At 44.8% G+C, this 18,774-nt stretch overlaps 1 protein-coding gene across 6 annotated transcripts in view; it reads right to left on the bottom strand.

Moving 5' to 3' along the window:
- The window catches only part of GJA8 (gap junction protein alpha 8), a 45,905-nt gene that overhangs the window by 19,963 nt on the left and 7,168 nt on the right, over positions 1 to 18,774 (bottom strand). For 2 of the 6 annotated variants that reach the window (XM_069869864.1, XM_069869899.1), the window contains exons 1-2: positions 4,723 to 5,068; positions 4,197 to 4,290 (exon numbers count right to left, since the gene is read on the bottom strand). The gene's annotated coding sequence lies outside the window, so the exon portion shown is untranslated. The other 4 variants (XM_069869906.1, XM_069869890.1, XM_069869874.1 and 1 more) reach the window with 4 other exon arrangements.

The following is an 18,774-nucleotide window of genomic DNA, read 5'->3' as shown; positions in this document are numbered from 1 at the left end:
GGTATGAACTACAATATGCTGAGTGTAAACAAAGGGTCCAAGTGACACAGATCCTTCCTGGAGAGGTACTTTCCCCCACTGTCATAGCTGAATTGCGAGAACAACCTACCTCCTAAAAGTTTTCACTTCAGCTATGACGGACACTTTGTTTCCCTGCATCATCCAAGCGACTTGCCCATCCATGTCAGACTACACACCAGAGAGGAAGGCTAGCGCACTCTAGGCTGCTTGCGTTTGGTGTTTCTAGTTGGGAGCAGAAATGTGGTTATAGGGTGAAACAGTAGTTCTTGCTGTCAGGAAACACCACTTCTTGCAATGTGCTTCTGAATATTTAACTTACAGTAACCTTCACTTTAATCTCTTGACTAGGACCAGGAAACATAAAGCAGTGTTTTACAAGCATTTCCAAGCATCAACACCCTGCATAGTCTGCACCCCAAGGTACAGCTGTGGCCTGTGGTGAAAGACCTTTGAAGATTTTTAATGCGAAGAGCCTAAATGCCAAGAATGTCTTCGGAGATTCAAACTGCAGTACCATTGCATTCAAGCTAGCAAGAGAGGTGGGAATAAACAGAGCATCACGACTAGGGCACTTGCCTTGTGATCCACAAAGTAAAACATCAAATGCATTCCTTCGGTCATATCCTCATTGACATTACTTTTGGGAATACAAACATACTCAGAGATGTGATATGGAGGATTCAGACCATGCTAGAGGAAAACACGCACACAGAGATGAATTCAGGATAGTTATCTAGGGCATAAATTCTGCTTTTATTGAATTTGGAGAGAGCAGCAGACTTGGGGACCCATACCTGCCCCCACAGAGGCACTTAGACTAGCTAGTTGAAAAATTACAGTATTTATGGAGTGTATTCAATGGTTGGGAAACTTAGCCATTGTATACAACGCTGCCAATATTTCTCCCACCTTGCCCTAATTATTTTCTTCCTCTTTGCATCTTTCTTTTTGTTTTTGACTCCTTCCCCTTTCTCTCTCCCTCTACTTCATCTTGACTTGACCTTCATTACTTCATTACCCATGACTCTACCTTTGACACCATCTTCTTGGATGCTCCACACCAGCAGCACAGGGCACTCCTGTCCTCCCTGCCTGATGGGCTTCATCCCCCTAACAAAATCATACCCCAGTGGTATTAGGCCTGTATGTGAAAGCAGACATCTCCTCATTACTGTTAGATTCTTATTGCTTCATACAGGAAGAGCCTGTTTATAGCCTGGAGCCTGCAAAGTCTCCTGGAATTTGAAATCCTTTCTCCTTCCATTTCAAGGGCAAGCAGCTGAAGAGACCAAGAATCCTGCCTCCAATCACAAATATCTTGGCCTTCCAGATATCGACCTTACCATTAGATCCTACAGCTCAGCAAATGTGCTATCGTATACCCCAGTGTTTACTCAGCCTACGTAATCTGATAGGCCACCTATATTGAAGGAGGTGGTCAACGTCTAAGAACGGATGGGAAGTAACCTTCCACACAGCCATGTTATATTTTTGGAAGGGCAAGGCAAAGTCAGGAGAGCTTACTAAACTCTTTGATCATTTAAGCTTCTGGTTACCAAATAACCACCAGTATCCTTTCCGTAAACCCATTTATTCTTAGCTACATGAACCCCCATTCTCATTTCTACAACATTAGCATCTACTCCTAATCTACGGTCTTCCTCCCAAGCACGCCATCGTTCTTCAGCAGTTCCAGTAATGCATTCCTCAAGTGCTTTTCTTTTCCTGATTGAAGACATATCATGCTCCTTGCTTTCTCCACCTTTCTCTCACTTTCCACAGCTTCCCAGTCACTTGACACAAGCAACCAGTAGACCCCAGTTTGAAAACTGCTACTTCTAAGCCCATCATAAAACAACTGTAAGATAATATACTTAATTTGTGGATTTCTCATAGATTATCTCATTTCCCTGTCAGTTGTCACATCCACATCTGCTGCTAGCTAGCCTCATTTTTAGCAAAGCACAGCAGAAGCTAAAGAAATCTAAGTCTGGTGAAGTTCTAATATCAGAAGTACTCCCTCACTTTCATTATTTCCATGTCCTGCTGTTTATTTTCTCTATTCCCTTCTTCTTCTCCTTTCTTTTTTGCTGACATGGTCAACAGTTACATTAGGTCTGCAGCAAAAGTGAGCTGGTTAGTGCTGAATTCAGGAGCAGCTCAGCTAGTAGCTCACATCACCTCATTGTGGCACACTGGACAAACATGATTTCAGGAGGATATGGGTACCTCACACCTATCTGTAGCAGGGTCATCCGTCTCAAAATGAGACTCACCACCTTGCTGTCTTTCCTGCTGTAGATACACAATAAGGGGGACAGAGGGGAGGAGGTGTCACAAGGCACTTCAGAAAAAAAAGATGCAGTAAGCCAGACTGGAGGTGAGATGGTCCAGTAGGCCACTAATTAAAAGATTTTACTAGAATGTGGGAAAAGAGATCTTGCTTATGGATCCCAATGGACTGAAGCAAAAACTAGATATCAAGTTCTTCAGGCTGTTACTAAATATAGACTTTGGGGACTTTACTAATAGGACCCACAGACTTCCAGGGCGAGATGGCATCAGCAGTGTAGAGAATCCAAGTAGTGATCTCAAAAGTTAACAGAGGGGTGCCTGATGGCACATTAGTACTCAAATACCTTAACAATACTCACCTGTCTAACTTCTAGGTGAGCAGATAATCAGAATTAATTTCAAGGGGAATTAGGTAGACTAGACACTGCCTAGTATGAACAGGGTCAAGGGAAAAAAAATGCTGAAGTGTGGGAAAAGAAATTTTGAAGACTTGGAAAGAGACACAAAGGCAAACAGATGCAGAAAGAGTCAGTAAATGGTTAAACACTACTCAGGAAGATGACAAGTGTGAGGGGACAGCAGACTGACCTGAAAATAGAGTCCACATGGAGAGGTTGAAACTTGATGGAGAAGCAACGGAAGCAATACAAAGCTGAAGGATGACAAGGTAAGGCAGCAGGACCTGGGAGGCACTGCATTAACTGAGGACAACTGAAATTTTCACTAAGGAGGTGTAGGCAAAAAGTGAGGTTTTAGAGGACAAACTGTTGAAATTTGACAGGTCCATATGCAAGAAAGAGCCTGGATACAGTAAAATATGCAGTAATCTGGATGTCACTGTCAGGGAGAACTAGTGAAAGTGCTGGGGGTGATGAAGAGAGGTGGTCTTGGAAGACGATCAAGTTTCCCACACATTGAGTTCCAGATGTCGGTAGGGGATGATAGGAGACTGGAGAAAAGAGGAAACACAGTACAAAGAGATAGTAGTACAAGATGTTGGATAGAAACAAGAGAAAGAGAGCAGAGGGGGAGAACAGTTCAAAAGCACAGTAAAGAACAAAGCTGGTGGGAAAAAAATAAAAAACTCCTGAAGGTGTCTGGGGCAACACTAGATATTCCTTTGAGAACAAATTTTGGATGAGGATACTGAAAATAAACCTTAAGGTATTCAAGTAAGTATTGGAGAGGAAGAACTTGGCAAAGAAAATGTAAATACAGGGAATGTGGAAGGATATTGTTCTATTCCACAAGTTTGTAGCATGTGGAAGAGATTACAGGAATGATTACAAGATTAGTGCTATATACGAGAAAGAGGATAAGAACATTCAATGAATAACAGAGTAGAGCTGTAGCCCAAGATGTAAAAATATGCTGAGAGATGCATAAGCCTGTTTTTTGAGCAAGATGTAAAAGCAAAACAGCAAGACAAACTGAAACTTTTCATTGATTTCACTGGAAGTGTCTGTCAATGATGATAATTCCTTCCTCTGAAGAAGTTCCTTGTTTCACCTTTCACCTTTTAAAACAGTTGGACCAGTGAAGCTGAAATCAAATCTTCAGCCATGAAAAGTGAAGGACTTTGGTCCCAAGTTCTTTGATAAAGTCTTCAGAAGCTTTTGTCCAGCAAGGAATTTTAGCATCATTACTTTTCTTTCGAATTCAGGAAGAAGGATGGTGCATCTAGGATCCTTTTTAATTTAAAAAAAAAAAAGAAAACAAAGGAAAAAAAACCCGTCCTTAAACATCCAGATTTCTCACTCATAAGGAAAATTCTTCTTTCTTCTTTCTGGCTAGTTCCATGACAGATTTTGTTTTCTCCTCTAGTGGCAAGATACTGTACTCCAATATGGCACTGGTTACAGGTTCCAAAAATTACATACCTGCTCAGTAGTTACTTATGACTTTGTATTCAGGGGCTTTTTCTTTTCTTCTATAAAGAGGACTCTCCCAAGTGTATCACTGAAAGTTGCTTGCCTGTAAAAAAAAAAAAATTAAAAATAGTTTAAAAAATTCCCATGGGCCTACAGGTAGTGTTGAAAAATAATACCCTCTTCTAGTGATAATTAAGATTTGTACAAGAACTATTTAGGTGCTTAGTACCCGGAGAGTGAGAAATAAGCTATTTCTGGAAAGAAACAGAGACAACAAAATCCCCTGTGCATTCCTTCCCATTGTCATAACTCTATTGTTTATAGCTCTGGCTACTAACATACTGCTGTCACTTCAGATGCCTTTCATTTCCAACTCCACTAGGCACTGAAAGCTATGCCAGCTTTTGCAAACCCCTATTCTAACCCAAAATTCAAGTGCTGCCATGCCGGTTGTATCAGCACACCTGGTGCTCCAGAAACCAAGGAGGTTATTCTACCGTCGCCCTGCCTGAGGTTAGGGCTGTTTCCTTGTTACCTTGCTCTGGACCAGTGTCGCACACTGCTTGCTGGCTGCAGGCGATTCAGCCTCCCATGCTCTGCAATGTTTTCCACAGAGCTGCTTGGGAGATTACACCAGCGATGGCATTTTATCAGCGCTGGTACGAGGTGAGTGCAGACACGATAAGGAAGCGTTAAAAGTCAACGAGGTGCCATTGACAAGGATTGAAGCTGGGCTCACACTTCCCCACTGATCATGTGTGCACTGAAGCTGTGCAGTCCAGTCACCTTCTCACCAGCTGCTGCTTTGGCAGGCAGCACCTTTCACCCTCTCTTCTCAGTACGCAGCCTCCTGTCTAGCCAGCCAGCTCATCTCTTCTGGAAGCTGTGATAGCATAGGCATACAGGGAAACAAATCTTTTTTTTATGAAAACACCACAAGTTTCCTAGTGAGCATTAAAGAGTTTTTTCATTGTTCAAACACACTGATGGAGTTGCTTCAGTTTTCTCTCCACCGTTCCCTCCCAGAGAGGAAAGATCTGTTCCCTGAAGTGACTCTTTTCCCAGGCAAGCATTTGCATATGCTGCCTGGAGCAAGGCAGAGCCCCCAGCAGCAGGCCTGTCATACACTCCACAGACATTAGCCCCCTGCACAGGCAAGCTCCAAGGCGTGGGAAACATGCTGTGACTAACAGCTTGATTAGGACCTAAGTCTTTTTCCACCAAGTTCAGGGGCAGATAAAGAGCTCATAAGAAAAGTGCAACCACAGTCCCTGAGCTGGAACCACACTAGCAGCCAGCAAGCTGTAGGCTTAACCATATCACAGGGCAATACATGCTGTTACAGCCAAAATATCCTGGTTCATCCTTACCATTAATTGCACATAGCAACAGCAGACGTAGCCTAAGTAGCCACAGACTGACCAGAGTGCTTCAAAACAACCTGACTAAACATGAGCCAGCAGTGTGCCCAGGTGGCCAAGAAGGCCAATGGCATCTTGGCTTGGATCAGAAACGGTGTGACCAGCAGGTCCAGGGAGGTTATTCTCCCTCTGTACTCGGCACTGGTGAGACCGCTCCTTAAATACTGTGTTCAGTTCTGGGCCCCTCACCACAAGAAGGATGTTGAGGCTCTGGAACGAGTCCAGAGAAGAGCAACAAAGCTGGTGAAGGGGCTGGAGAACAGGCCTTATGAGGAGCGGCCGAGAGAGCTGGGGTTGTTTAGCCTGGAGAAGAGGAGGCTGAGGGGAGACCTCATTGCTCTCTACAACTACCTGAAAGGAGGTTGTAGAGAGGAGGGTGCTGGCCTCTTCTCCCAAGTGACAGGGGACAGGATGAGAGGGAATGGCCTCAAGCTCCGCCAGGGGAGGTTTAGGCTAGACTTAGGAAAAAATTCTTTACAGAAAGGGTCATTGGGCACTGGAACAGGCTGCCCAGGGAGGTGGTTGAGTCACCTTCCCTGGAGGTGTTTAAGGCACGGGTGGACGAGGTGCTGAGGGATATGGTTTAGTGTTTGCTAGGAACGGTTGGACTCGGTGATCCGGTGGGTCTCTTCCAACCTGGTTATTCTGTGATTCTGTGAGGTGTTTAAGGGACAGGTGGACGAGGTGCTAAGGGGCATGGTTTAGTGTTTGATAGGAATGGTTGGACTAGATGATCCGGTGGGTCTTTTCCAACCTGGTGATTCTATGATTCTATGAAACTTGGGAATCTCATCTACAATCCCCATGACAAGGATCCACATATGTGCCAAGGACACCAAGGATGCTCCCGCTGCCTGAGCTACCACAGCTGAGACCCAGCAGCTCAAGTAATGCTGCTCTGAAGAGCAACCAACTCACAAGAGCACAAGCAACAGGATCCAAAGCCCAGCAAATCCCCACAACAGTTGCAATGAGCTAAAGGACTCCATTATATTCCGTTGGGGCAGATGTGGTTGTCACAATTGCCCCCTTTCCAAGCTAGTGCAAATTAAGTCCTTAGCAGCACCAGCACAGACGCCCAGGTCTGAAAGAAATTCTTGGATCATCTCCAGAGAGGGCCCTGCCTGTGTGAGGTCGAGAAGCACAGACCATTTAACCAAGCAAGCTGCTTCTTGCCAGTTCTCTGGCGCCCTGAAATTACATTTAGAAAGAGAGAAGAGAGAGATGCTTCTTCTTGGTTTGTGCTTGCTGAAAAACACCTTCTGAGATACCCATGCTTTCTATTTCATATTCTTCATAGAGGCCAGGGCAAGAAGAGTCTCTCCTTACCCTTTGAGATTCGGTACAAAAACACATTCCACCAATGCACATTGCAAGCCGTAGGCAGCACAGGCAGAGTCCCCTGCTCACTCCTGGGAGAGCAGGCACATAGGTTTTAGTTCTGAGAGCAAGGTCTCTGGGGCAGGGCAGCCCTCACCACGCTGTGCCACGCTTGTGTTGGCAAGCGCTGCTTCCTGTGCTATGCAAAACAGATCTGAGTCTCCCAGAAGACATTAAGACCCGGGAATATCATTAAAGGGAGATATTTCTTTCCCAGAAGAAACAGATTTCCAGTACAGGAACTCCATCTAAGGCCACTTAGCTGCGGATATTGCTCTCTTTATATTTGCACAGGGGGAAGAATCTGTAATGTGCATCACTGTAGGGATATCTGAAAGTGACAGTCACAGGCTATGTGTAGTAATGGCCCCACTCAAATATCCAGTAGATGCGATTTCAGCTTAACCTGAAATCATAGAATCATAGAATAACCAGGTTGGAAGAGACCCACCGGATCATCGAGTCCAACCATTCCTATCAAACACTAAACCATGCCCCTTAGCACCTCGTCCACCTGTCCCTTAAACACCTCCAGGGAAGGTGAATCAACCACCTCCCTGAGAAGCCTGTTCCAGTGCCCAATGACCCTTTCCATGAAAAACTTTTTCCTAATGTCCAGCCTAAACCTCCCCTGGCGGAGCTTGAGGCCATTCCCTCTCATCCTGTCCCCTGTCACTTGGGAGAAGAGGCCAGCACCCTCCTCTCTACAACCTCCTTTCAGGTAGTTATAGAGAGCAATGAGGTCTCCCCTCAGCCTCCTCTTCTCCAGGCTAAACAACCCCAGCTCTCTCAGCCGCTCCTCATAAGGCCTGTTCTCCAGCCCCTTCACCAGCTTTGTTGCTCTTCTCTGGACTCGCTCGAGAGCCTCAACATCCTTCTTGTGGTGAGGGGCCCAGAACTGAACACAGGATTCGAGAAGCGGTCTCACCAGTGCCGAGTACAGAGGGAGAATAACCTCCCTGGACCTGCTGGTCACACCGTTTCTGATACAAGCCAAGATGCCATTGGCCTTCTTGGCCACCTGGGCACACTGCTGGCTCATGTTCAGTCGCTGTCAACCAACACCCCCAGGTCCCTCTCCTCCAGGCTGCTTTCTAGACAGACTTCTCCTAGTCTGTAGCACTGCACAGGGTTGTTGTGCCCCAAGTGCAGGACCCGGCATTTGGCCTTGTTAAACCTCATGCCATTGGACTCTGCCCAGCGGTCCAGCCTGTTCAGATCCCTTTGCAGAGCCTCCCTGCCCTCCAGCAGATCAACACTTCCACCCAGCTTAGCGTCATCCACAAACTTGCTAAGGGTGCACTCAATGCCCTCATCCAGGTCGTTGATAAAGACATTGAACAGGGCTGGACCCAGCACTGAGCCCTGGGGAACCCCACTTGTCACTGGCCTCCAATTTCTCCATTGTCTTTAATTTCTTTCTTCTTCCAGTCCCATCCCTTAGGACAAAGGATATGTCCAAAGACAGAATTGTGCCTCTGCCAAGTACCATGCTGGGAACCTCAGGGGTTTTTTCATGCTCTGGATTCTTCTCTTTTATATTATTTTTTAGGCACAACCCTACCCTCAAACAGGGAAAAAAAACAGGGAAAAAATTCAATCCCTTAACCAAAAGTTGCCAGAGAATGATGGGCAAGAGAGGCCAACAGAGGTGCACAGGAATACTGGAGTATGTGGAGAGGGACAGATGGATATTGAGGGAGGCCTTCATGCTAGCACCTCCTCAACAGCTCCGAGCAGCCACAGCTGCTTTTGCCTACAAGTGAGGGCACTGCATGTCGCTGTCAGGTTCCTCCAGTGCCCTCTCCATGGTGGATACAAATGTTGGACCTTCAGAAAGGGATAACTCTCCACAGGTAAATTCTCCACAGGGCAACTCCACACAGTTGAGTCTCTGCAAGAACAACTCTGTATGGGGAGGTCTATGGTTTGGGGCTCCCCATGTAGAGTTTTCCCCAAAGAGAGCTGGCCATGTAAAGTTGTCCCATGGAGAGCTGACCACAGAGAGTTGTCCTAGACCCCTGGAACCTTCATTCTCCCTGTCTCCAGATGCAACTTGCAGAAGCGAGTAGAGGATTCCTCCCCTATGATCCTGCCACCAGCTTGGCTTCCTCCCTTTTCTGATGATGCTCCATGGCCCATAAAGAAGCCTTTGCCACACGAACTTTCTGCTTCCCTTTGCCTCTAGGAACACAGCTTTCTTCTAGAATTTCATTACTTTTGGAAAGGAAAAGAAAAAAACAAATCTGAGGGGGAGCAAAAAAAAAAAAATTCGAGAATAGTTTCTTTCACCCAGCATCCTCTGGTACAGTGGTCCCTGTGGCTGGGGTGGGTATCCCCCACACTGGGTTTACAGGCCATGGCAGCACTTGCGTTGTGTGTCCCCCAAAGAAGCCACATCTGGCAGGCCCCAGTACCCACTGCCCCCCGACACAGTCGTCCTCACCCTAAGCACTCTAGGCTCCCAGTTCCTCTGCACCACCAACCCTCAAGCATTTTAGTCAGGGACCTGGCAAGCTCCTCATGGACCTGGCAAATACTCCATGGATGGTCATTCATGGTCTGCTCCTCGTCCCAGGCAAGGGCAGCAAGTTCACAGGTCTGGTAGGCTTCCACCCCAGCATTTTCACAAGCAGTTGTTTTACCTTGTTTGAGCTTCAGGGAGTTTAGTTTAGGGTGAAGGGTAGGTCAGCTCTTATCTTGTATCTACACACACAAATGTAACCCTTACCAGTTCCCTTTCCAGCTCTGAGAGTTCCTGCCTGGCAGTTCTGTGGGGACCACACTTTCCCCCTCTGCTGGGGCCTTTCAGCAGGAGACAAGCAGTGCCGAAGAGCCATAAAGATTTCCTAGGGACCCCTCAACCTTGAGGAAAATCCTGGGGGCACCACTGCCCTCTCTCCTCTGCAGCCTTCGAAGCAGTGCTCATGGCTAGGGGAACGAGCAGAGCCAGAGTCCCCCCAGATCAAGCTGGTGAGAGAAGCCCTGAGGTGATGCTCAGGGATGACAGGAGCTGAACGAAACCCCCACACAGGACCTTCCAGGCCCTGTGAGATTCAGAGATTACAGAAAGCCATGCTGCCCCTCTTCTCATTCAGCAAACCATTTTTAGTACAGCTGAGGTGTATTCAAGAGCTTGAGCTACAGGATCTTGCAGTTTGTGTAAGCAAATATCGTTTTTGTCAATTTTCCAAATGTCTGTTCACACACAGATTGTCCTAGCATCCTGCCAGGGCTCCAAACATTCATCTATAGAAAAATTTTCTGGGAAGCTGTGTCTGCATCCTTGCCTTTCCTTCTGACCGTTTTAAGACAATCACATAAATACGAGTCCACATGGATATGTAGGTATAAAGTTTGTGTTCTCTGAAGCCTTGCAGATGTATGAACCTTAGAGAGCCCTGCTCAGACCACTGCCACCTTGTCCCATCACGCTCCACTCAAAAGTCCAAACTAGGAAATTATACCTATATCCCTCACTGCAGGAGGCTACCACAGGACAAAGACCAAGTAACTGAGTGGGGATGGGTGGGAAGGGAAGAGTGGAGCAGGCAGAGACAGTCAGTCCCATGTGTTTTCTTTCCTTAAAGATAAAAATTTACCCCACTCAGACAAAAAATTGGGAACAATGCAGGAATTTTAAAGAGGCACAAGCTGCCACCTGACTCAGCGTCTAGGCAGGATATTGATTAGTGAGGCTATTCTTTATTCCTCTGCTATTGTTTAAGACTGGCCTCCCTCATGACAGCAACAGGCGTGGGAACACAGCAGCTTTGGTGTTAGAAAGTGCTTTTATCACTAAGCTGAGTAGAGGGGTCTCTGGGAACCAGAGATGGTGTGTTTGATAGTCAAGGAAAGGCATTCAAAAAGAGAGCCTTATTCTGAGATCTCTAAGACCCTGCTAACAACTCTGAAGCATATCAACATGATGCAGCACATCCCCAGTCCAGCCTTTCTTCTGAGTTGTATTCAGGCTCTGTTGAGTTCAGAGAAGTGCAGAAAGAAAACATCTCTGCGTGCTAAAAGCTCCTGGATTTTTCCTTGAGCCCCAGTAGCTGCTGTGAGGACTGTTCCTAAAGAATTACCCACCCTGGTTTTAAACAAAACAGACTGGGTTCTGTAACCGTGTGGCACAGCACAGAGAACAGGCTCTCCACTCATGTCCTTATCCCTCCTCCTAATCAGGTTTGGCTACCCAGGCTGGGCTCCAGCCTGCAGTATCTACCACAATAATGTTAGTAGGCGAGGGCATCTCCTCCTTATTAAACAGAACAAACAACTACAGAGTGGCAGGCATCGTTGCCCCTTGAACTATCCAGGTGTCTGCAGCCCACCAACAAGCCAACACAAGTCTCTACCAAATGAAACGACAGACAGTTATACAGTTTCCTGGTAGCTCCAGACAGGAATAAAGCAAAATCTTTGGTTTCCTGGTAATTCTTGATGCATTAAATAGCAACATGCTTCAGTACTTGAATACGTTTGATTTGACCAAGGCAAAGAGCGACCACCAACCGTGTTTTCAGCCAGCCAGAATATTTCTGGCTCCCTTCAGATCTTCACATCTGGCTCCTGATTTTATATTCTCTGTAGTTTCATTCTTTGTTTGCAACACGATCTCACATGTAACCACCTTGTATATACGTATGGGGCTCTCTGTTTTCATCTACACTTAAGATAAAATTAAAAAATTAAACTTTTTCGGGCACTGACTGGGCAAACATCAACTTATGAATTCATGTCAAAGACACCCTAAATAAAAGTGCACAGTGCACTGGAAAGTGGATCTCTGAACATGGGGCATGGTCTCTGTAGACACTAGATATTTATTCCATCATCTAGAAATACTCTCCAACACTGATTCATGCATCTGTGTAAGAATACACAGTTTGGTAGTAGTGTGACTGCATCAACTTTTTCTGCAGGCTTTTATGTTTCAGTTTCATTCTTTCTGTGTATTTTTCACCTTCCCAAAGTTTAAAAGGAGTTAGGACTCAGCCAAAGTTCTCCTCTTCCAGTCTGTGACAAATGGACAGCCAAGCTAAACCTGGACATTTTTAATAGTTCATAACCTCCCTTCTACAAGAACCATGTTAGTACACAAATACAATTTTTTAAAACCAATGCACATGATATCTCAAGACAGGTTATTTATTCTGCCTCCACATCAGCTTGCACTCAGTGCCTAGCACAGAGCAAGCCACGCACCAGACCAGGAAGCTGAGGCCCAGAGCCTGGCTCACTGTCCATACGGGCACCATAGACACAACAGGCTCAATGCACTTGATTCTGCAAAACCAAACACTACTCTAGCACTAACCTGCACACCAATCAAAAGATAAACGATGTAGCTACTGCATCAGCTTATGAGATTAACGAAGATTTCGATTATGTTCTTACCCATATATCTGGGCAGTCAGGAGCTGAGGAATCTATCACCTTACCTATTACTCCACAGTCCAAAAAACAATCCAATAAATGCAGCAGGTTGCAATTTAAAGGACAGCTCCTCTCTCCTTGAGCTCAGCAGCGTGGTCATATTTTCTTTGCTTATTTCCAGACCTTCTTCCTCCTCCAAACTTAGCTTGTTTTCAGACAGTGTAGGTCCACCTATAGCTCACAAACTAACAGGACCAAGGGACAGGTTCCAATATGATCCCACTTATCATCAATACCATTGAACGGTCAGCATGATCCCTGGCAATCTCTCTCCAAGTCAGTGATACTCTCCAAGGATGATTCAGGTGCTTGCATGATGGATAACAGCTCCCACAAAGCAGCATGGGCAAAAACATCCTGTTTGGGGTCTGAAGGAGGAAAAGGAAAGCCAAATTGACACAAGCGCTGCCACGTCATTTGGTCTCAAGATCAGCAGAGCAATCTCTCCTCAATATTAAGACAGTGTCTTTGTATTGATCAAACCCCAGAACCTCTGCCTGCAACAATGAGCCCAGTGTTTGGGTGGTCATGTCTCCCTTGTCAGGGAGCTGGTCATAAGAATATTTCCTTCAACTTTTTCTATGAGGCATTAAGTTTACTCAGGAGCTTGGAGTACTTAAAGATCGATACACTTCCTCTGCCAATGCAGTGGCCCGTACTCCTCCAATGAATTTCACCTGTTATCACACTGCTTTGTCTCCTGGCTATTTAAAATTACTCCATCACATGAATCCAGGTTACAGCCCCCACAGGACTCAGGGCATGGTGTCTCACATTGCAGGAGAGATGGTCCTCCAGGACTGCCTCATAAATCCCCCGGCAGATGAAACGAAAGATGTCAGTCTATGAAGCACTTCAACAATTGTTCCCTGACTGGAATGGGAACTCAGAGGCAAGGATAATCTATGTGAAATCTGGGGACAAAGTATCCTCTGTCAAGGGAGTCTCAATCACAGCACATCTTCCACAAGGAAGCAAACAGATCCAGAATGCAGGTACCTAGTTTTTAGGAGACTTCCTTGTTGAGAAAAGCCAGCCACGAAAATAAATGTTGATACTAAACAACTAAAACAAAAAAGCTAGTCTGACAGTTCTGCACCTAGAAAAGCAAATAACATATATTTTTAACATATATTAACATATATTTTTAAACATAAAAGGCTCTTCTTCAGTGACCAATCTAACCCCCCCAGATTAGGAATGTTCTTGATGCCACATTTTAAATGGCATCTGTGTTACAATATGCTTTGGGACATATCCCTTTATTAGTTTTTTTCTGTGTTAGACAGCTTAACTACTTCAGTCATTTCCTTCTTTTCACTTGTTCATGATCTATAACAAAGCTTCCTTTCTAAACCAAGGCCACTTGGCCTCCTAAACAGCTGCATCTGAAGAACTTTTGAAAAACAAGATGAATCATTTCTTCTTTTACAACTTTTCTTGATATGCTGAAGAAATCCTGTGCACTGATACGATTTATCTGTATAGAAGCTGCTGCACTGACCTCAACATGCTACACACCATTTCCATCTGTGGAGATGTCTGGCCATTACCAAGGCCAGATGATACTAATGTTGGCATCGCATTAAGTTTCTTCAGCTCCATCTTCTTTTTTCATAGCTGAACCATCTCATAGCTTTGTTTGACTGGTAAACAAAATGTGAGTTCCCATCCAGTTCAGCACTGAACAGATTGCCTGCACAAAGCAAGCCAGATACCACTCCACAGATCACCACTGACCTCTGTGTGGATACCTGTAACGCTGGTCTGTTTGCTTACACAGCTGCAGGCTACTATTTCACATCTCTTCAGAAGATTAAAAACAATTTTGTGTCACCCCTGTGCTGAAGTTTACATCTGGGTCCACTTTTCAGAGTGGAAAATAATTCTTTTTAACTACATGAATTAATTTCTCAAGATATCTTTTTCATACAATGTTGATCACAGAGTTCTGAGCAGAGGAGAGAAAACAAAATGGATTGCTCAGGTAGAAGGAAAGTTGTGTGACCTGGATCAAAAAGAATTTGACTGGAAGACTGGCTTGGATTTGCCCAGACCTATCTGTTAGGAATGGGAGAAGAACTTCTCTTGGAGGTTTTGGGGTGTGGCTGCAGGGAATGCAAGAGAAAGCACCTCACGTGACCAGTATGGGCAGCGGCAGGAGCTCCAGGAGAAACATTTAAGTCAGGTTTAGATGTAGACTGGGTTGTGGTGCTTGGGGAATTCTCCAGTTCTTAAGAATCGAAGAGCATTAAAGCACCGGCAATTACTCCCAAGGCAGTATTCCTCATGTTTTCCAAACAATTTGGGAACTGCAGATCAGTGCAGATTGCTCAGCTCAGTAATTGTGATGTTGCCTCAGCATTTTTCTATCAGCATACTTGAAAGCCCTTTAGATTTTCTCCCCAAATGCGGCCATCCATCCTCCTCCAGCAAATCTCAGACCTCACTGATGATTACCAATAAAATTATTGATGTTAGAAATGCTGATGCAGGAAGATGAGGCTAATTATGAACATTTTACCAGATGTTAGTTGAGTGATACTGCATCATTTCACTCAGAACATCACAAACCGTTTTTCTTCCCTGCTGTGTTAAATTGTTACTTTCCTTGAGAGAGAAACATGGTTCTTCACAAAGCTGGCCCGAGAGGAAAGTGGGAAGTGAATGAAGGAACAGCAGACAACATCAGGGCTTCCCATCTCCCCATTTTCTGCTTCTTATGAGCAGTTTTACGTGGCTTTTCGCCAGTGCCATTCATATTCTGAAGTGCTCTTTCAGTGGGCACATCCTGTGGTGCCTCTGGGTTGGTGACAACACTCCTAAATAATGAGTGCATTATTCCAAATTATTTCAGTCAAGAAACAACTGGCCTTGGTCTGAAAGAGCCAATTTACTTTTCTCCTGCAACAGGCACAGAATAATTAAAGGAAGCCCCCACATCATACCATGTGGGTATCACATGCAAAACCCATCTAACCTATTTACATGTACTTCTTAGGCACATCTGTTTCTTGCATAGACAGAAAGACGAAACCCATCACCGCAACCAGGAAAAAAATTACTGATTATTTTAATAGCCATTTTTGTCAGATCTCACTTGGGTGTGAAGGGTAGTTCTTAAGGAAAAAAAAATTAAATTTTCTCACCAAAAAGCCAAACTCTGTATTTGAGTACAGAATTCCAAGACTCAGCTCAAAAGCAATGCATTTACAGCTATTTCAGCTTGAAGTTTCAATGAAGTTTAAATATCTCTTCTTTTTCTATTAATAAACATCAGCAAACAAACACAATCCTGTCTGACATCACTTACTGGTTAGATTTTACCACCAGGTTTCTGCATGAGCTCATACAGGGATCTTAGCACAGTGCAAGCCCACTTTGATATCATCTGTGAATCACCAAATCAGAGACATGAAAAAACAGCAATCCACAAATAAAGCATCTTGGTACAGGCTAGCAATTTTGCACATGGTTTTCTGCTAGATATCCCATGATCACAATTCCTCTTTGCCCCCGCTTCTTAAAAACAAGAAGCTACAGCATGTGAATGACCCAGTGCTGGGATTTATACAGAGTAGTCAGCAGTTAGGATCGGAGCAGAGTGCATTGTGCTATGTATGAGGAACAAGGGAATAGAGTTTAAATGCAATTAAATAGGAAGCTAAGTGGGGAAAGCCTTACATTAGGCCACCAGCAGGACTTCAGTGCTGAGTTTTTCAGCTTCCTCCCCACTTCTTGTAGCTTTAAACATAAGCATTGCTTGTGGCCACCTGGAGAGCCAGTGTGGATTTCTGCATGGCCTCAGCTGGCTGCTGCAGGAGAAGCCAGCACATTCACTTCCTTGCCTTTGTGGCTGCAGGTGACTAACACACACACACCTGCTTCCTCCACAGGTTGTCACCTCTTCAGAGCAGAGGGGGGCTGTTCGAAAAAGTCAAGCAGAAGGCATTTTACCAGAAAACCCAGGTGTCCAGAAACACAGTTAAGGGGATTTGAATTGACCAAATCCTTCACCCTTCCAGAATGTAAAACTGCACACCAACCTTTTCCAAGCTTTCCTCTAATAAATACTCAGGACACCAGGCTGACAAGTATAGCTGCCTAATGCTTCCCTGTGAGCATATTCGCCTTGATGTATCCTCAAGAAATGTGGAGTGTGAAGGAGCAGGGCTGCCTGCTTCCCTTGCACTGCTTGAGTTGACCTCATGGCGCACTTTGGAAGGAGAAGACCCTTTTCAGGCACCTTCCTTGTATGTTCTGCACTACAACATTGCTGGTATGTAGTCTAGCTTGTGAGCTCTTGACAACAAAAGAAATATAATTTTATTCCCCATGTGTGCGCATGCGCACACGTGGACACACATGCTTATCATATGGATAATCAGTCTTCTAATATAAAATGTACCCTTCTCATCTGCTTGGGCCATCAGTGTCCTCCTGCCCTCTCCATTTGCTGTAATTCGCATTGTTCACAGAAGGCTTCAGAATCCAGCCAACACACATCACAAACTTGGTAGGAAGAACCATTACTCATGAATTTGTGCAATTAATTAAGTTCTTAATTTTACCCAGGAGGTCATGTCTTGAAATGCTTTCAGACCATTACAAAACAGAACAAGCTGGCTTGGAGCAATAAGCACCATCTGAGAATCATCCCATAACTCAGCCTGTTTACTTTTCAGTTTCACTCACCACGATCCAAGCACATGCTTCTCTTTCCTCAAATCCTTTTACTGTTTCTTCCTTTGAAGATGATTTCCAGAGAAAGCTCTGGAGATCGTGGTCTTCAGAGCAGAGTCAAGTCCTTATTTCTATTTCCCCTGTGGAGAACGAGCAGACTGAGATCCTTCCACACCACAGCAAAGCAAGCTTGCTTTATCATGAGGTGTTTCTGTGTTTCTTTCCACACTGGCAATATTGCTTCAGCAGTCTTTTTTAAAGCCTCAAGCTTTAGAGCTGGGAGATCTCACAGCAGCACAGCTATCTAACCCCACCATGGGAGAGCGAGTCCCAGGCACTGGGAGCCGACACTGTCACCATATGGCTGCACGTTGCAGCCTTCTGGGGTGAGAGGTCCCTCAGCATCCATGCGTCCAGCCGGCCTGTAACCTCTCTCATCCCAGAAGTTTCTGAGCAACCATATTGGCTCCTGGTAGAAAACGGTCAACCTTCAACAATCTACAACATTTTCCAGTCTATGATACTTGTAGGCAGAGGGACCTTTGCCCCCACCAGTGGCCCCAAGCTGTAATTATATCAAGTTACTCACATGACCAAGTCTTTGCAGGATCCCAGCCTCAGGGGCTACTGACAGTCCAAGAGCCCTGAGCAGCTGACAAAAAGACTCTCACAGCGTACATTTGGGGTTGAAACATGACTTACTGGAACAAAGTGCTAATTAAGTGATACAAGTCCGGAGGATGCAGATTCCAAATAAATGTAAATAAAATACTTTCCATTTCCAGAACACTATCATGTGATTTGCACGTGGCAGAGGCTCTTGAGAAGTATCTTGACTAGCTGCTATCTGCCTCAGAATTCCCCCAGCAAAGCTGGCCTGGCTGGCAGTGTAGGGTGCTTAACTTCCAATCCATTAAATCTCATTGAAATCAATGCAGCTCAAGAATGTACTTGATTTTAAGTAAATGCCTACAGACTGTAATGAACTAGGACGCTGCACTGCTCTGTACACTTCTTTGGGTGAATTGTTTAGCAAGGAAATATCTTAGAGGGAGAGAAATTAGAGAAACTTTCTAGAAGTGGTAAGAATACCTTAAATAAATGCAAGATTGTTGCATTTAAATTAAAACTGCCAAGTGTAAGACTTAGTTTCTTAGACCCAACCAGAGATCATGCACTCACACTTTGACCCTCTTATAAATGTCTAACCTGGATAAATGAAAAAGAACATATAAATCAAAATTTTCTACCACTTGCCAACACAAGATATATTATTGCCCTAGGTCTCAGAGAAAACTAGCTCTGCATTCTCACTTTTAGTCAAGTTAATAAGGAGTAGAAGGAAGAGGATTTTTGAGGTGGGCTCTTCTTCCTGTCATCTGAAAAGCACTTACTGATTTGTTGAAAGCTTGTGTGCATAGCTCTGGTGGCTCAGTACCTCTCAACACCTGACTTTGTAGAGGCTACTACTGCACTGTTGAAAGGAGAGGTGAGTCCTTCCTATATGCTCCCTGGAAGCAGCTTAAACATTCTGTTAGCAGAGAGCCCTCTGGAAAAGGGGTAGAGCTTTGAATTAAGCAGAGTTTGTAAATGCTTCTAAGGTACTTGTTTTATTCTCTTCCTGTTTCCTTGCAAACGATGAACCTCCTTAGGAAGGTCCAGGC

The sequence above is a fragment of the Phaenicophaeus curvirostris genome, chromosome 1 (genome assembly GCF_032191515.1).
Source record: "Phaenicophaeus curvirostris isolate KB17595 chromosome 1, BPBGC_Pcur_1.0, whole genome shotgun sequence".
Lineage (NCBI taxonomy): Eukaryota > Metazoa > Chordata > Aves > Cuculiformes > Cuculidae > Phaenicophaeus > Phaenicophaeus curvirostris.
This window is presented reverse-complemented; position numbering and strand designations above follow the sequence as displayed.